The following is a 17,488-nucleotide window of genomic DNA, read 5'->3' on the forward strand; positions in this document are numbered from 1 at the left end:
AAGATTTGGATAATTTGTTAAAAGTCCTGGTATTACATACCATACCATACAAACTTTATTTGTTAAGCACTTTATAACAACCAAAGTTGACCAAAGTGCTGTACAGAAAAAAATAACAAAAAGAAAGAAAAATATAACGTGCAATTAATAACCACACAATAATTTAATTAAAACAAACAAGTAATAAAATCGACATCTTACTAGGTATTAAAGGCAAAAGAGAAAAGATGTGTTTTAAGACGGGTTTTAAAGACAGATAAAGAAGCGGCCTGTTTAACGTGCAGAGGCAGATCATTCCAATGTTTTGGGCCAGACACAGCAAATGCACGGTCCCCTCTGAGCTTACGCTTAGTTGTAGGCACACTCAGGAGCAGCTGGTCATCTGACCTGAGAGAGCGGACGGGTTTATAATAGTGTAAAAGCTCAGAGAGGTATGGCGGGGCAAGACCGTTTAGTGATTTAAAAACAAATAACAGAATTTTAAAACGGATCCTGAATTGAATAGGCAGCCAGTGCAGCGATGCTAAAATAGGGGAAATGTGCTCATGTTTACGTGTGCCCGTTAAAAGACGTGCTGCTGCATTTTGTACCATCTGAAGACGGGTTACGGAGGACCCACTAATCCCCACATACAGTGAATTACAGTAGTCCAGCCGAGTAGTAACAAAGGCGTGGATTACAGTTTCAAAAAGCTGTCTTGACAGAATTGGCTTTATTTTGGCCAGCTGCCTCAAATGAAAAAAGCTTGATTTGACAACAGCCTTGATCTGACTGTCAAATTTTAGCTCAGGATCTACTTTTACCCCTAGGTTTGTGATGCAAGGTTTAATACAGGGTGCCAAAGAGCCCAGATCTAGTGGCGCTTTCCCAGCGGTGCCTCCAAAAACCATCACTTCTGTTTTTTTATCATTAAAATTTAAAAAGTTCAGAGCCATCCAGGCCTTTATGTCATCAAGACAATTTAGAAGTATTCCAAAAGAGTTATCATTTTTCTTTTTAAGAGGTACATAAATCTGACTGTCATCTGCATAACAGTGGAATGAAATGCCGTACTTTCTAAGTATGGAACCAAGTGGAAGCAGATAGAGAGAGAAAAGTAGAGGGCCGAGGACTGAACCCTGCGGGACCCCACACAATAGAGGAGCAGAGGAGGATACAGAGTCACCTAGGCTAACACAGAAAGTCCGATTTGCTAAGTACGACCTAAACCACTCCAGTGCTAAGCCCCTGATGCCCACCCACTGCCTTAGACGTGAAATCAATATTTCATGATCCACCGTGTCAAAAGCCGCAGTTAGACCTAAAAGCACAAGGATAACACAGTCGCCATAGTCCGTAGCTAAAAGGACATCATTAAAAACTCTTAAAAGTGCGGTTTCGGTACTGTGCAAGGATTTAAAACCGGACTGGAAAACCTCTAATATATTATGTTCTTCCAAAAAGGACAACAATTGACTGTGCACAATCTTCTCCAAAATTTTTGAAAGGAAAGGCAATTTGGAAATAGGCCTGAAATTTGCTAGAACTGCCGGATCGAGAGCAGGTTTTTTAATCAGGGGTTGAACTACCGCATGTTTTAAAATTTCAGGAACCACACCCGAGGTCAGACTACTATTTATGACTGCAACAACAGATGGCCCTACAGTGGGAAAACCCTCCTTAAAAAGTCGAGGGGGAACAGCATCATCTGGAGAACCAGCAGGCTTCAAGTGACCAACAACCTCCTCTAAAAAGGAAAAAGTCACCGGCTCAAAGTGATCGAAGACAGCAGAGCAGGGGACAGAGATGGAAGGGTCAGAAGCTGAAGATGAAATTTGAGACCTAATAGAAGTGACCTTATCAATAAAAAAGCAAAGGAAGTTTTCACACATAGCAGGGGATGCCTCTACGCAAGCAGTCTGCGGGGCATTTAAAAGCGAGTCAATGGTGTTAAACAAAACACGAGGCTTGTGACAATTTAACAGAATAATATCTGAGAAATGTTTTCTTTTAGCCTCTTTTACAGTTTTCTGGTAATGACGCCAGCAATCCCTTAACATTAGAAGAGACACCTGCAATTTGTCCTTCTTCCACTTACGCTCAGCTCTACGGCACTCACGTCTGGCAGTATGAGTCATGTCATTTAGCCAGGGCTCGGATTTAGTTTTAGGCTGCATAGATTTTAATGGAGCCACAGTGTCTAAAACAGTTCGGCAGGTGGAGTGAAACCATGAGCTAAGCTCTTCTGTGTGCAATACAGACTCAGGAATGGAGTTCTGAATGAAAGCAGCCGAGAACTGAACAGCAGTGGAAGGGTTAATCATGCGACAGCGCCGTGCAGCAGCGCGAGGTTTAACTGTATGACAGGCAAGAGCAGTCTCAAATAATACAGGCATATGGTCAGAAAACACTGCATCACATATCTCTAGATTAAAAACAGGCAAGCCGTATGATAAAACAAGATCAAGTGTGTGTCCATGCTCTTGTGTGGGTCCAGACACAGATTGCACAAGGTTAAAAGAATCAATGAGGTTTAAAAAACCCTTTGCCATTGGCTTATCAGGACAACACACATGAACATTAAAATCCCCAACAATAAGAACACGATCATATTTAGGCATGATTTCAACCAGAAAATCAGAAAAATCATTTAAAAAATCCTTATTGTACTTAGGGGGCCGATAGACCACAGCACACAACACTATGTGAGAACGTCCGATCTCAAATAAACTCAGCTCAAAGCTGCTAAATGAGGATGACAACAATATCTGCTTACATTTATAATGACTCTTATAAACAGTCGCTATTCCTCCTCCTCTGCCAGATTTTCGCGGGGAGTTAAAGTAGCAACAATCACGGTGTAGCAATTCAGTGAAAGCGCTGGACTCACCATCAGTCCATGTCTCAGTTACGCAGAGGAAATCCAATCTTTGGGACGTGAACAAATCCTTTAAGACAAAAGTCTTGTTTGTTAGAGATCTAGCATTTACCAGGCCAAACCTGGCAGGAACCGGCGGGTCAGCGGCGTTGGATGTCCGCGAAACCCGACACAGAGACCGCAAGTTGCTGTGATTCACTCCGCGCCAGCGGGGATGAGGAGAGCAGGGGGCACGGGGCTGGAACACTTCTTCCGGGCCGACGACAGGTATCAGCCAGGCATTGACAGGGTCCAGCGAGCGTCGAGGAATAACGAGGCTTGGCCCGGCTCCAAGCTCAGTCCAAACAGGCGTGGAACAACAAGCAAGACGGGCCTTCATCCTCACCAGCCGGCCGCTGCGTTTTCTCCGGGGGCGTTTTCGTCGGCGCTCGCGCCGAGGCGCCAGGGCGCGCCAAAGGTGAGCCGGAAGCCTCGCCAGGAGCGGGGGCAGAGTTTCACGTCCACCATCATCCCATTCTACTATATGTTTGGCGGAAAATTGCAGATCCAGTAGTGTTTGGCGATCATACACCAGTAGAGAGTCGACATTCCGAGCAAAAATCAGAACAAACAGCATAAACGCACACAGTAATGACAGAGACAGACGGCAAGCCACACACAATGGCGCCATCTTGTCACTTTTGTAGTTAACTGTAGTTGTTATTACAGTAGAAGCACATTCTTTAAGAGAGAGTTTCATTAGTCCGTCCCTGAATATCACACTTCAACAATCCCAAAACTCAAAACTCAAGAGGAAATACAGCGGCTCCTGTGAAAGCGATCACACCGCTGCTCGGGTTCTTGAAGTCTGATCATTTTCTGTTGGCGATCGGCGCATACACCACATGATCCTCCTCCTTATCATCCTGTCAAAAACAAAACAATATATTATAATAAATGCATGCATGTCTTTGAAATCATTTTACAATATGCAGATATAAAGCCAGCCTCAACTGTGTCACAAAACATTGTTTACTTTCGTTTGTTTTTTAATGCATGCAAAATAATACTTGCTTAAAAAAATCCAATTCAAATGACAGATAGACAGAATTGTGTTGGACTGTGATGTCATAAACTGACACAGGAAATATTTCATAAAGGGGTCATGAAATGAGAAATCAAAATTCCCTTGATCTATTAACATATGTGACCCTGGACCACAAAACCAGTCACATGGGTCCATTTTCTTTTCAATTGCAATCTATACATCACATGAAAGCTGAATAAATGACCTTTCCACTGATGTGTGGTTTATTAGGACAATATTTGGCCGAGATACAACTATTAGAAAATCTGGAATCTGAGGTGTAAAAAAATCGAGAAAATCTCCTTTAAAGTTGTGCATTTATGTTCACGATTGTGCTGCATTCACTCACAAAAATACATGTTTTATATATTTACGGTAGGAAATTTACTAAATATCTTCATGGAACATGATCTTTACATAAAATCCTAATAATTTTTGGCATAAAAGGAAAAACGATATAATTTTGACCCCTACAATGTATAGTTGGCTATTGCCACAGATATACCCGTGCGACATGTGACTGGGTTTGTGATCCAGGGTCACATAAGAAGTCATTATACTATAAAAACATCCTGTAAGTTTCAGAACTCAAACGTTCTTGTTGGTCTAAAAACAGCTTATATTGAAGCAAATCCATCTGAACGACTGATTGTGGACTATGCTACTTTATTATGTAGTAGGGCAGCTAAACACCGCCTCTGGAGAAGAAGATCAACGCCTGTTTCTTGCTTATTTAGCAATAAGCCCCGCCCACTGGTTCCCGCATGCCATGTAAATAACGAGAGACACATTGGTCAAGCAGAAACCAAACGGTAAAGATGGCCTCGAAGACAGAAAGACGCTGTGAAACAACACAGCCTTTGCATTACCTTCTGATCCCAACATTAGGAAGGAGTGGATTCACTTTATTTTTAATGAAGTTCCAGTCCGCATCAGTAAGAACTTGGTTCTTTTTTTTATGTACTTAATTTCACCAGGATTCATTTCATTTCCAAACAAGGCACAATTCAACGCAGGATTTTCAGAAAGATTGATATTAAAAGACGATGCTGCACCGAGTATTTTGGATCCGACAGTAATATGGCAGCACACTGTGAGTTACTGTTTTTATTACGTGGTCACTATTACCGTTATTACCGATCGTTTGACCTGTACTGAGTGTGTATGCGTTTTTAACTTGTCTGGCTGAATTTTACCGGCTGCCGTTTCTCAACATCGGAAGTTTTAAAAACAATTCCACACTTCCGAGTCTACAATCCGGACGCCTATTCAAACCGTGTGTTTCCATGAGTGGGTCAAGACAGGACAGAAAATAGCCTATTACTTCTAAATTAAGATGTAAACATATCATTATAAGTGGACCTCAGAGAACAGTACAAAATAATAAAAAAGGCAGTTCATGACCCCTTTAACTGTTGATCTGTTACTCTTTAGATACATAGAATAGGTGTCGTGAGTATTATGGCATATGTTTCTCTCACTGAATGCTAATCTTTATATCTAATATGGTGATGGTTTGTGTTTTGTCTGTATGATGATCTATCACACACACTCACTGCTGAAATAATACACAGACATGAATTAGTAATAAATGATCTTACCAGTTTCTGTGCTTTTCTTTTGTAGAAGGTTGGCACGATGTAAATGATTTCTTCTTCATGAGTCTCAACTGTTTCAACGATAAGATGTAATAAATAGGTGGATTAAAACAACAAAACTGAATGTTATTAACTATACGTTATCATATATCATATATATATATATATATATATATATATATATATATGGCTGTCAAAGTTACTGTGTTAAAGCTCACATTGCTGCATTACATTAACAAATCGATTCACTTTGACTTTCACTCACGGGTCACTAGCAGGGTCAAGTTTGAACACACATTCAGAAAGACATTCTTTGCAGATAATTCAAATAACTGCCAAACCCAACATCTATCATACTATTCAGTGATCTTTCCATTAACCCCTTTTATTATAACCCTTGCTGCTTTTAAACAATCTGTATTGTTTAAAGCGCTATAAAAAAAAAATTAAGATGACTGTGCAGAAAAAGTAAAAAATTAAATGACTTAAAAAAAATTAAAAATTGCTTGTCAATCTCTTATTATTCTGTAATAACCGTGACCGGAGGGCTATCCAGTCCACCGAGGGCTATCCAGCGCCACCGCCAGGCACCACGGAGAAGATCGCCCAGCTAGTGGAGGACCAGATGACATCGCGTTGTGGGAACCGGACCAAGAATTAGGGGGGAGCCCAATTTAACCTCCAAGTGGTAACAGAACAGGCCAATGGACATTAGCCAGCGAGATTTGCATGCCGAATCACACCTAACTGGACATACAGGTATATTCTACAAGATTTGGTGTAAAAACGTCTGAGTGCTGCCCTCTTCAGGTTGAACGGTGGCTATTGCAGTCGATTTTTCCTATTGGAAGTTGTGGGGCCCTGTGATGTAAGAGGGTACCAGCTAACCACGCCCTTGCCAACAGAGAGACCACGCCCCCCTCCACTGGGCTCTGCCCACTTTTCCAGCATTTTTCAAATATTGCCAGTGGGTGGAGTCAGGCTCTGACCAGGGGTTTAGTTACCCTTTAAAGACGCCTCTCTGGCATTGCATTTCTGGATGCCGTTTTCTGCCCCTATCTGACGGCCACGATCGCTGTCTCACATGCCTGGACGTAAGCATGCTGAGACGGTGTCCGTGGGTGGTTCATGTTCTCGCATGGGTACATGACCACGTCGGCACGCGGGTCGCGACTCTCCTTTCTCGTAAAGGCTTGAGTCCCCTATGTTGTTGCCCAGCCGCCACTTGTGTGTAAAAGCTCAGCCAAAGTTTCTGCTCAACACTTTGGGAGACCGAGGGCTATAGTGAGAGCTTTCTGCCGGGAAACCCCGAAGATCTCTCAACTCCTCAGAGTGTCTTGTGCTGGTGAGCTGTCAGCTGATAGTGTGGGTTGTCACGAGAACCCAGAGCGTCATTCGCTGCTCCAGATGAGGGTCAGATGTCGATAACTGCATCGATGAGAAGGCTACTGCCCTCTGGAGAGGAGGATGACGCGGAGCTTCCCGCTTCGACTGTGTTTGCTCATGCAGAATCGGATTTTAGAGTTGACAGCCATGCTTGCCCGGGTTGCTGTGCACTAAGACTCATTCTGATTGGATGATTGGTTTCGGGCTCGGGCGCGACGCGTGCCTTTCTTCTCGCAAGTGCATGAAGAGATTTTGCAGTATGGAGGCAGTTAAGTGCCAAAATCTGTTCAAAGTTCTTCCTCTCTCACTACGCTCGACTGTGGGGCGGGGTTCTCCATTTTAAAGATAACCCAGTCCAGGGCAGTTCGGCATCGAGATGTCATTCTTCTCCATATAAGGTGCTTGGGGTTGAGGCTCTATTCCAAAAAAGCTCATATCTCCCCAGCAGAGAACTACGTTCTGGGGGTAGTGTGGCACGGTCAACGACTACGATGCAGGAACAATCGTTTCCCGATTGTCCCAGACTATCCTGGCTACAGTCTATCTATTGCTCCAGCCTAAAAAAAGCTGACATTACTGTGGCTTCCCTTTGTAGTTTGTCCAATGTGATAACATTAAATAGCATTTTCAGGAAAAAGAAAATCCTCTCTGGGTCAAAATTAAAACGAATAGTAAAGGGAACTACACTATTAAAGTATTTTATTATTTGTTATAACACTAATTACTTTTACAAATTCAATAGCGTTTATAATTTAACACTTGCCTTCTTGATCAATTTTTCTACATTTCTTGCAGATGCAGAAGATCCCAACGACTGCAGCAACAATGAACAGAGATCCAGCGGCGGCAGCGGAGATCAGCCCTGTTGTAGACCCTGACACTGAGAGAAACATTATTAGTGTCAGTAGTGATAAGAGAACTTCACAGTTAGTAGTATTTCGATGTTTTACATTTAAATTAATTTTACATTTTCTGTTTTTTTTTCCATTCTATTGTGGGTTACAGTACAAATCTAATTGTATATGTTTCATTTCAGGCTGAAAGGCTGATGTTATATATGTATGTATAGAAATATGATAAATAATCTGATGTATGCCGACTGTCACCAGCTGGAGCGCCCAGGATATCCACCAGAGGGCGCTCCTCCCCAGACCAGTGTCATTCCACCATGAACTACATTTCCCAGAATCCTTTGCCCAGACTCATTATCCCTGATTAGTTTCAGCTTTTTCTCATTTACCCTTGTTAACTCTGTCTATATATACCTGGTTTACTCTTTGTGAAGTCTTGTTGATGTTACACACTGCGTTTCTGAGCGCTTTTTCTGGTTTCTGTTTCATGGTCTTTATCTTCTGCCTGTCTCCCTGGATTTCCCTGTTTGCTTGTGGCTTGGACTTTTGTTATTATCTGGATGGTTTGCTCCTTGCTGAATAATAATAGAATGCTGACCATTTGTTTTATCACAGATCACCATTGAAAGTCTTCATGATCAACTCAATAAATAAACACTAATATTAATATTGTCGTACCTGCACATGTGTGGCAGAGTGTGTGGATGTCCAGATGTGTGGTCTGGTTGCTGATGGGATTGTTCAGCACACAGCTGTAGGTGTTTTTATCCTGATATTCCACCTCCAGAGGTAGAGAGAGACTGATGCTGAGATCACACACACTGATGCTGGACAATACACTGAGTCCTGCGTACCAGGAGAGAGTCGCTTCACACACATTCAACACTGATGAACACACCAATGAACAATTTGATGATGATGAAGAACAGTGTGAAGAGTTACTGATGATGACAGGAACAGGCAGACGAGCTGAGAAAGATTAGAAACATCACAGTAAATCATACTTTCTGTTGAGGGAGTGATTGTGATTTTCAGAATTATAAAATAAATTACACAGAGATGCCAGTATCAGAATAATTAAACAAAAGAAAAGCGTTCAGAAGTTTGAAAAGCAAATGCCAAATAGATTTTACCATTTTGAAATTGAAAAACTCTTTTTTAAAATTTAGGATATTTCTACTGCAAAGTGATTAACAAATAAAGGGAACCAATAATAAACTCACTATAGACAATGAGACTGAACCTGTTTCTTCTCACACCGTTGATCAGTTGTTCATAATATCCAGCATGTTCAGTTGTGGTGTGTGTGAAGGTCAGAGATCCAGTTTGATTGTCCAGCTTCAGTCTGTCTCTGAATCTCCCATCAAGAACATCTTCATATACAGTGAATCTGTCGGCCGTTACATTGATTTCTGCTATTAAAGTGTTTTCATCTCCAAACCTCCACTGAATCACATCATCATCCTTCGTTTCAGTGAGACCAGAGTTTATAGTGACTGAATCTCCCTCCATCACTGATATTTCAACTGAATCATCAAACACACACACACAGAACAAACAGAAACGGTTTGTCACAGAAAAACAGATTATAATTTTTTATTAAATTAAAGACTGAAATAAAATTTGAAATAAACAATACCTTAAACCAACACAAACTAAAAACAAATGGTGTATGAATTCATTTAAATGTTGTCATTATAAAAAAGGTGTAACCGGTGTTGAACTCACCATTGACAGAGAGAAAGAATCTCTTGATCTCATTGTTGATCTGTAGTTTATAATATCCAGCATGTTCAGTTGTGGTGTGTGTGATGGTCAGAGATCCAGTTTGATTGTCCAGCTTCAGTCTGTCTCTGAATCTCCCATCAAGAACATCTTCATATACAGTGAATCTGTCGAACCGTTTATTGATTTCTGCTATTAAAGTGTTATTATTTCCAAATCTCCACAGAATCACATCATCATCCTTCACTTCAGTGAGATTAGAGTTTAGAGAGACTGAATCTCCCTCGTTCACTGATATTTGAACTGTAACTCCAAACACTGAAAACAGAATTTTTCAAATCACTCGATGTTGGTTTGATGAAGCTTCACTAAAATACTTTTATTCATTTAAACGTGACATTAATAATATTCTGCAGCATTACAAATGATGATGAATGAAAAGAGAAATAGATTTATATATGGAACAATAACTAAAATAAGATCATTTTACTGTAATATTTAATGTCACACTCAAACTAATGCGGTTGAGTATAGGAGCTTCATATTTATTTTGTTATATTTAATAAATCACACTAATAACAGTTTATTGCTGAATTCAAGCTTGATCTGTGTAAGACTCTTCCTGCAATGACTCTCCAAACCACTAGGCGGCACTACCTGCTGTGAACTCTTTAGTTATGACTGCTAATCAAGTTAATGTGTTCCACCTGTATTTTGCCCTATTTAAGTTGGCAGTTTTCATTGAACTGTGTTTAGGATGGGGAGGGTTAGTCACGTGCTTGGTTGCCTTGTTTCTTGGAGAGCGGTTGTTGACACTTTGAGTGGCGGCGTATGGCGGCCAATTCAAATAAGTCAAAGAATACGTATAATACGAGGAATCAAGGAAATCGAACCGGGAATGGATCAGAGACTCTAAGAATGGGAGAAACAGGTGAAGAGGAGGCAGATATGGAGGTAGGATGGGATATGGCCAGAACAGGAAAGAAGGGTAACAAAAAAAGGAAAAGCTGGTAGGAGAGATAGCCTTTGCAAAAGTGCTACAAGATGGATCTTTAATGATTGCATGTAGAAATGAAGAACAAAAAAATAAAACCATAAAATGAAAGACAATTGGGAAAAAGATAGTAATGAGTTACAAGATTGTAGGACAAGAGTCATGGATGTACGGAGTAATAAATGGAATTCCGTTAGGAGTTACGATGGAGGAATTAAAAGATAATCTAGAGGGGGCAAAGGTCATAGAAGCAGGCCGACTTCAAATGAGCAGAGAAGGTAGAAGAATGGATAGCTTGTCAGTACGTCTAAAATTGGAGGAAAAAGTAGTACCAGATCGGATTAAATTGGGTTATATCAGTTACCCGATAAGGCAGTATATGGCCCCTCCTTTGAGGTGTTATAATTTGTCAACGTTATGGTCATACTGCATTAGTGTGTAAGGCTAAAATGAGGTGTGCGCGTTGTGGAGGAGAGCATGAATTTGGGAAGTGTGGAGAGGGAGTTGGATTGAAGTGTTGCAACTGTGGAGGTAATCATAATGCGGCATATGGAGGTTGTGAGGTGAGGAAAAAGGCTGTGGAAGTACAACAGGAAAAGTCAAAGAATAACGGGACATATGCTGAAGCTGTGAAAGCGGTAAATGACAGATATAGACAAAGCGGTGCTGAAAGAGTGGAGTATGGGAAAATAAATGAAGGTACAGGAAGAATGGATGAAGGTAGAATACCAGAAGATGCAATAATAGTAACTAAGAGAAATTTTGTGCTCTTTATGGTGGAAGTAATTAATTGTACAGCGCAAACAGAAAGGAGAACAGAAAAGTTACAAATAATAGTAAAGGCGGCAGAGAGATTTCTAGATATAAAGGGATTGAAATGTGAAGACATAATGAAAAACCTTACAGAATCTCAGTCAAGTCAGGAATTAGGGGTAGGCTAGTATGTTAGTTCTATTACAATGGAATGCTAGGAGCCTGTGTGCTAATGGACAAGAATTTAAAGGGTATATAAATCAAATGAAAGATAAACCAGATGTGATATGTATTCAAGAGTCATGGTTGAATCCTAGATTAGAATTTGTTTTAAAAGGATACATAAGTGTGAGAAGAGATCGGGAAGAAGGAAAAGGAGGATGTGTCAGTTTTGTAAAAGAGGGAATACCGTATAGAGTTTTGGAGAAAGGGGAAACGATGGAATATATAGTAGTAGAAATATGGGTTGGAAATAAGAATTATGTTGTAATAAACTTTTATAATCCGTGTAAAAAAATAACACAAGAAAGTATGGGAGCTATAAAAGGATTAAGAGAAAATAGAGTAATATGGTGTGGGTATTTTAATGCCCATAATACTTTATGGGGAGGTTTATTGACAGATACAAATGGTATGGTCATTGAAGAGGTGATGGAAAAGGAGAATTTAGTTTGTATAAATGATGGAACAAAAACTCGTATGGATGTAAGTTTAGGGAGGAAATCAGCAATTGATCTAACTATTGTTTCTAATGAATTAGGGGGAATAATAAATTGGGAGGTATTAAATTGTACAGTGGGTAGTGATCATTTTCCAATATTAAGTACAATTGTAAATAATGAGATAAGGAAGATAAAGAAAGTAAATACAGGAAAGTGGAAATATGAGAAAGCAGATTGGGAAAAATTTGAAAGAATATGTGAGGAAGGATTGGAAATGATCAAGATGAATGAAAGAATAATAATTGAAAGAGTATATACAGAAATAATATCAGTGATACAGAGTGCTGCTAGAGAATGCATTCCGAAAAACAAAGGAAAGAGGGAGGGGAAAATAGTTCCATGGTGGAATGAGGAGTGTGCAATAGCAGTTAAGAGGAAAAGGAAAGCATTTAAAATTTTAAGGAAAACTCACAATTGGGAAAACATGATAATATATAAAAAGGCACAAGCAGAAACTAGAAGAACAATAAGGGAAGTGAAGAAAGAATATTGGAGATCATATTGTGAAGAAATTGGGAAAAATACTCCAATTGGGGAAGTATGGAGTATGATTAAAAAGATGAGTGGCATTAGAAGAGAATATGAGTATCCTGTGTTAAGTAGTGGGGAAGAGATAGCAATAAGTGATGAGGAGAAAGCAGAAATGTTTAGAAAAGAATTCTCAAAAATAAATAGTTCGAATAATTTGATGAAGGAATGTAAGGAAATGAGGGAGAAGTTACTAAAAGAACATCCATTTATTTTAGGGAAAAAGAGTAACAAATAGTATTCTAGATGTGCCTTTTTCATATTCAGAATTAAAGAGGGCATTAAAAAATACAAAAGCGTCAACTCCAGGACAGGATGGAATTAGCTATATAATGTTAAAAAAGTTAAGTGAAGAATCTCTTAAAGTCATTCTAGAGTTTTACAACAGGGTATGGGAAGAAGGGACGTTACCTAAGAATTGGAAAGAAGCTGTAATAATTCCTATTAGAAAACCAGGTAAAGATCCAAGTGTTCCACTAAACTACAGACCGATAGCGTTAACAGCACATTTAGGTAAAGTAATGGAAAAAATGATTACAGATCGTTTAATGTATCATATGGAGAAGAATAATTTTTTTTCCCCATATCAAAATGGTTTTAGACAGGGAAAAAGTACAATGGACTCAATTATTAATTTGGAATCAGATATAAGGAAAGCTTTGATAAATAAAGAAACTCTAATAGCAGTTTTTTTTTGACGTAGAAAAAGCATATGATATGCTATGGAAGGAAGGTTTATTGATCAAATTAGATCAAATTGGAATAGATGGAACATTATATAATTGGATTAAAGAGTTTTTAATGGAAAGAAATATTAAAGTAAAGATTGGGAATATATATCAAGGAAAGGAATAATTGAGAATGGAACTCCGCAGGGTAGTGTTATAAGTCCTTTGTTGTTTATTATTATGATAAATGATGTATTTGCAAGAATAGATAAGAATATAAATAAATCATTGTTCGCGGATGATGGAGCGCTGTGGTTTAGAGGTAGGAATGTAGAGTATATTGTTAATAAAATGCAATCAGTGTTAAAAAGTGTTGAGAAATGGTCTTATAAATGGGGTTTTAAATTCTCAGTGGAGAAAACTAAATATATATTTTTTACAAATAAAAGGTCAAGTATTGATTTAAAGATGAAGTTATATAATAAAGAAATAGAACAAGTTAAAGACATAAGATTTTTAGGTATGTGGTTTGATGCTAAAGCTACATGGAGTGTACATATAAACAAGATGGAGGGAAAGTGTAAGAAGATCTTAAACGTGATGAGGTGTATTTCAGGACGAGAATGGGGAGCTGACAGAGTGGCATTAAAAACAATTTATTCAACAATGATAAGAGCAATATTAGATTATGGTTGTATTGCATACGGAACAGCAGCTAAGTCACAGTTAAGAAAGTTAGAGCGAATTCAATCACAAGCGTTGAGAATATGTTGTGGAGCTTATCCTTCCTCTCCTGTTTCAGCTTTACAGGTGGAGGTGGGGGAGATGCCAATTCACTTAAGAAGGAAGCAATTGACACTGGCATACTGGGTTAATCTAAAAGGGCAGAAGGATAGTCATCCAACAAAGGGTATACTGGAAACATGTTGGGAACATGGGAAAGGGAAAGTTAACAGTTTTGGTTGGATTATTAAGGAGTTAGTTCAGGATATGAAATTAAATGAGTACAGTATTATTCCAGTAGTAATATTACCAACAATACCATTATGGATATTACCTCAACCTAATGTAGATCTATTCTTATTGGAATCAAGGCAAGATAAAAATCGGAGGATGTTGGAGGCAGAGATGACAAAAGAGTATATTGGGAGTAAGTATGAACAATATGTACATGTTTTTACAGATGCGTCTAAGGATCCACAAAAGGAACAGGTGGGGGTAGCGTACATAATACCCAGATTGAAAGTGGCGAGAGGGGAAAGAATATCGGATCATGTATCTGTGTTTACAGGAGAGTTAATAGCAATTATGGTAGCAATTGGTAAAATAAATGAAATGGGGTTAAGTAAAACTCTAATATGCTCAGATTCAAGTTCGGCCTTGATGTGCCTGGAAGCTCAGAAATCAGATACTAGACAAGATATTGTTTTGGAAATCCTACAGATATTATTCATAATGCAACAGGAAAATAAGATAGTTCAGTTTTTATGGGTTCCGGCACATACTGGAGTAGCAGGAAATGAAGCAGCAGACAAGTTAGCAAAACAGGCTATGGCAAAGGAAACTATAGATATGGAAATTAAATATAGCAAATTAGAAATCAAATCAATAATTAAAAGGGAGATAAATAATAATTGGCAAATGTACTGGGATAATGAGGAAAAGGGTAGACATTTACATTCAATACAACCAGTGGTAGGTAGAGGAAGGAAGTCAAGTGAAAGAAGGAAGGAAGACTGTATTATTTCTAGATTAAGATTGGGACATACAGGACTTAATTCCACAATGGAAATAATAGGGAAACATCATACAGGTTTGTGTGAATGGTGTGGAATAAGAGAAACAGTGGAGCATGTACTAATTAAGTGTAATAAATATTCAGAAGAAAGAAGTAAGCTAAGAGAAGAACTGCAGGTGGAAGGTAATCAGCAATTAACATTAAGGATAATTTTAAATTCAGTAGAAGGGGGTAGGTTAATTATAAAGTTTTTAAGAAGAACCAATTTGATCCAAAGAATATAGAAGGGTTATAAAGGTATACAATATGTTTTATACAGTTAAAAATATTATACCACTATATATATATATATATATATATATATTTTTTTTTTTTTGTAACAGCATCCCTCTTTGGAATGAGATGGACTTTTGCCGTAGATGGAGGAGCTGAACACGCAGCAACATTGAAAGCATGAGTCCTGATTGTTCTGGTAGTGGTGATCTAGTAGTGTATCTTGTCTCTGATCTATTACCCACAGTAGATGGCGGTAATGCTCTTTTTAAGAATGCGAACCGCCAAATAAGCACAAAGAAGAAGAAGACCTGAGGGCGCGAACAGAGTCGATGCACAGCCGTGCTATCTGTCTTTAGAGCGTTTGCAGTCCACCCCGGGAATCGAAGGCGTTCCGCGTTTGGATTTCTTTATTTGTGAACCTACCGAACATTTGATCACCGATCTATTTAATAAACATACCCCTATTTATTTAGATACGAGCTGGTCTGTGTGCGTCTCTCCTTTATGTTAAGGGTGGTGTCCGTCCGCCCGTAACATAGTGGAGGCTCGTCCGGGATTAATAGTTTTGATTAAGTCGGACTTTAGTGTTTAGTGTGAATTGCGGAACTTTTGAAGGCTACAACATTTTTGTGAGTATTCTGGTGGGCAATTATGAATGTCTGTTCATTTGTTTAGTCAAAAGTTTATTTTATTTTTGGTGGATATCTCAGGAGGGGGCTCGGTGGGAAGCCTCGAGCTGAGTAAGCCACTGAAGATTGCGTAGATATTTAGGTTTTTTTTTTTTGGTTTTGTGTGTAGTTAGTTAGAGAAGCTGGACAACATTTTTGCTTATCAGAATACCCTTTAGTTTAGTTGTATAGCTTGTGACATATTTAGTGAGCGCTGGTAACCTATTCTGATTATACTAGCGTGTTGAGTAAATTTGTGGGTGGACATTTAAAAAAAAAAAAAATCGTGGTCGTTTGTAGCCTATATTGTGCTTTTCGTTTGACCACTTCAGATATTTGCTACGCTGTAGTTTCGTCGCAGGTAAAACTGCTTACGTGAGTTTATTATTATTTTTTTTCCCCTCGTGATTTTTGGTTCGCTTTCAGCGTTTTTTTTTTTTTTTTCGCATTTAGAATGGCAACAGAGGAAGCATTCGTTAAAAAACCCTCTACTGAGTTATTGTTAATTTTCGAAAGAGCAGTTGCTAAATTTGGCTGCAACTTATGAGATTGAGCTCACATCTGCTGAGAAACGCACCAAAGAGACGGCCGTCTTACAAACTACTTTGATTGGTAAGGGCATTTTGCCTGAGAAACAATCTCCCGTGTCGATGGAAGCATTGCAGCTGCAGATTCGGTTGAGGGAGTTGGATATTAAAGAGAAAGTCTTTATTCACTTGAAAATAAACTTGAAAATCGACTAGCGTGGAGGAAGTTAGAAATCGAGGCCCAGAGGGAAGGTGTCGCTCCTTCTGACCCTGATTGATTTGATGTCGCTCGCCACATTCGTCTTGTGCCACCTTTTGTGGAAAGAGATGTGGAAAAATATTTAAATATTTAACGCAATTAACCCAGCATCCGTTTTTTTAATCATCCTTTGTCTAGCATTATATTATGATCACGCTCCTATTCATGCAAATGCTTTAAAAACCATTTCAGCACGACAAGACGAAAGAGAACCCTGTCCTGGTTGCATCTCAATCAGCTCCTAGTTTCCTAGTTGGTAAATCAGTAGGCTATATCGTGAACATGAATGTGGCAAATCCATGATCAGTGCCCTGACTATTGCACTAGGAGGAGGTGATTCAAACGCAGACCTTGTCTGAAAGACACGCGCCAGAATCTAGTTCTCTTCGCGTTTGAACGTACAATAAAACAGAATTAGGCCAAAATGCCCATTTTGTCGAGTATTCTCATAAGAGAATTAAGCAGTCTTAAATTAGTTTAAAAAAAAACCCGTCTTAAATTAACTTAAAGAGTTGTGGAGAAAATGAGATGCGCGTGACGCAGATCCAGACGCAGATCTTAAAGTGACGGCAGACAGACACTAACGATTTCTGTAATTAAAGTTCATCAAAGAACAATGGTAACAGAGAAAAGTGTAGCTTTAATGAGTTATTCTATATTGAATTTATTATTTATGCAGTGCAGACAGTTTATATTTCTGTGTAACCTACCTGTTAAACTGGTAGGAAGGCCACAGGTAAATTTCACATTTATTTTAATGTGAAGATTGTTTTAAGTTCACTTGTAATTGTGACGACATACTGTCATTATACTGTGAATACACTGGCTAGGCTTGAATACCTGTTACAAGCCTACTTCAAAACTACCATCCC

At 39.0% G+C, this 17,488-nt stretch overlaps 1 long non-coding RNA gene across 1 annotated transcript in view; it reads left to right on the forward strand.

The window, feature by feature from the left end:
- LOC306988040 overlaps positions 1–15,164 on the forward strand; it is a 403,025-nt gene extending 387,861 nt beyond the window's left edge. Inside the window, exons 2-3 of the long non-coding RNA XR_013795308.1 lie at positions 13,951–14,058; positions 14,243–15,164. This is a non-coding gene — a long non-coding RNA (uncharacterized lncRNA). The remainder of the gene's footprint in view (positions 1–13,950; positions 14,059–14,242) is intronic.
- The last annotated feature ends 2,324 nt before the right edge of the window (positions 15,165–17,488 follow it).

The sequence above is a fragment of the Phoxinus phoxinus genome (genome assembly GCF_949152265.1).
Source record: "Phoxinus phoxinus genome assembly, chromosome: 20".
NCBI lineage: Eukaryota > Metazoa > Chordata > Actinopteri > Cypriniformes > Leuciscidae > Phoxinus > Phoxinus phoxinus.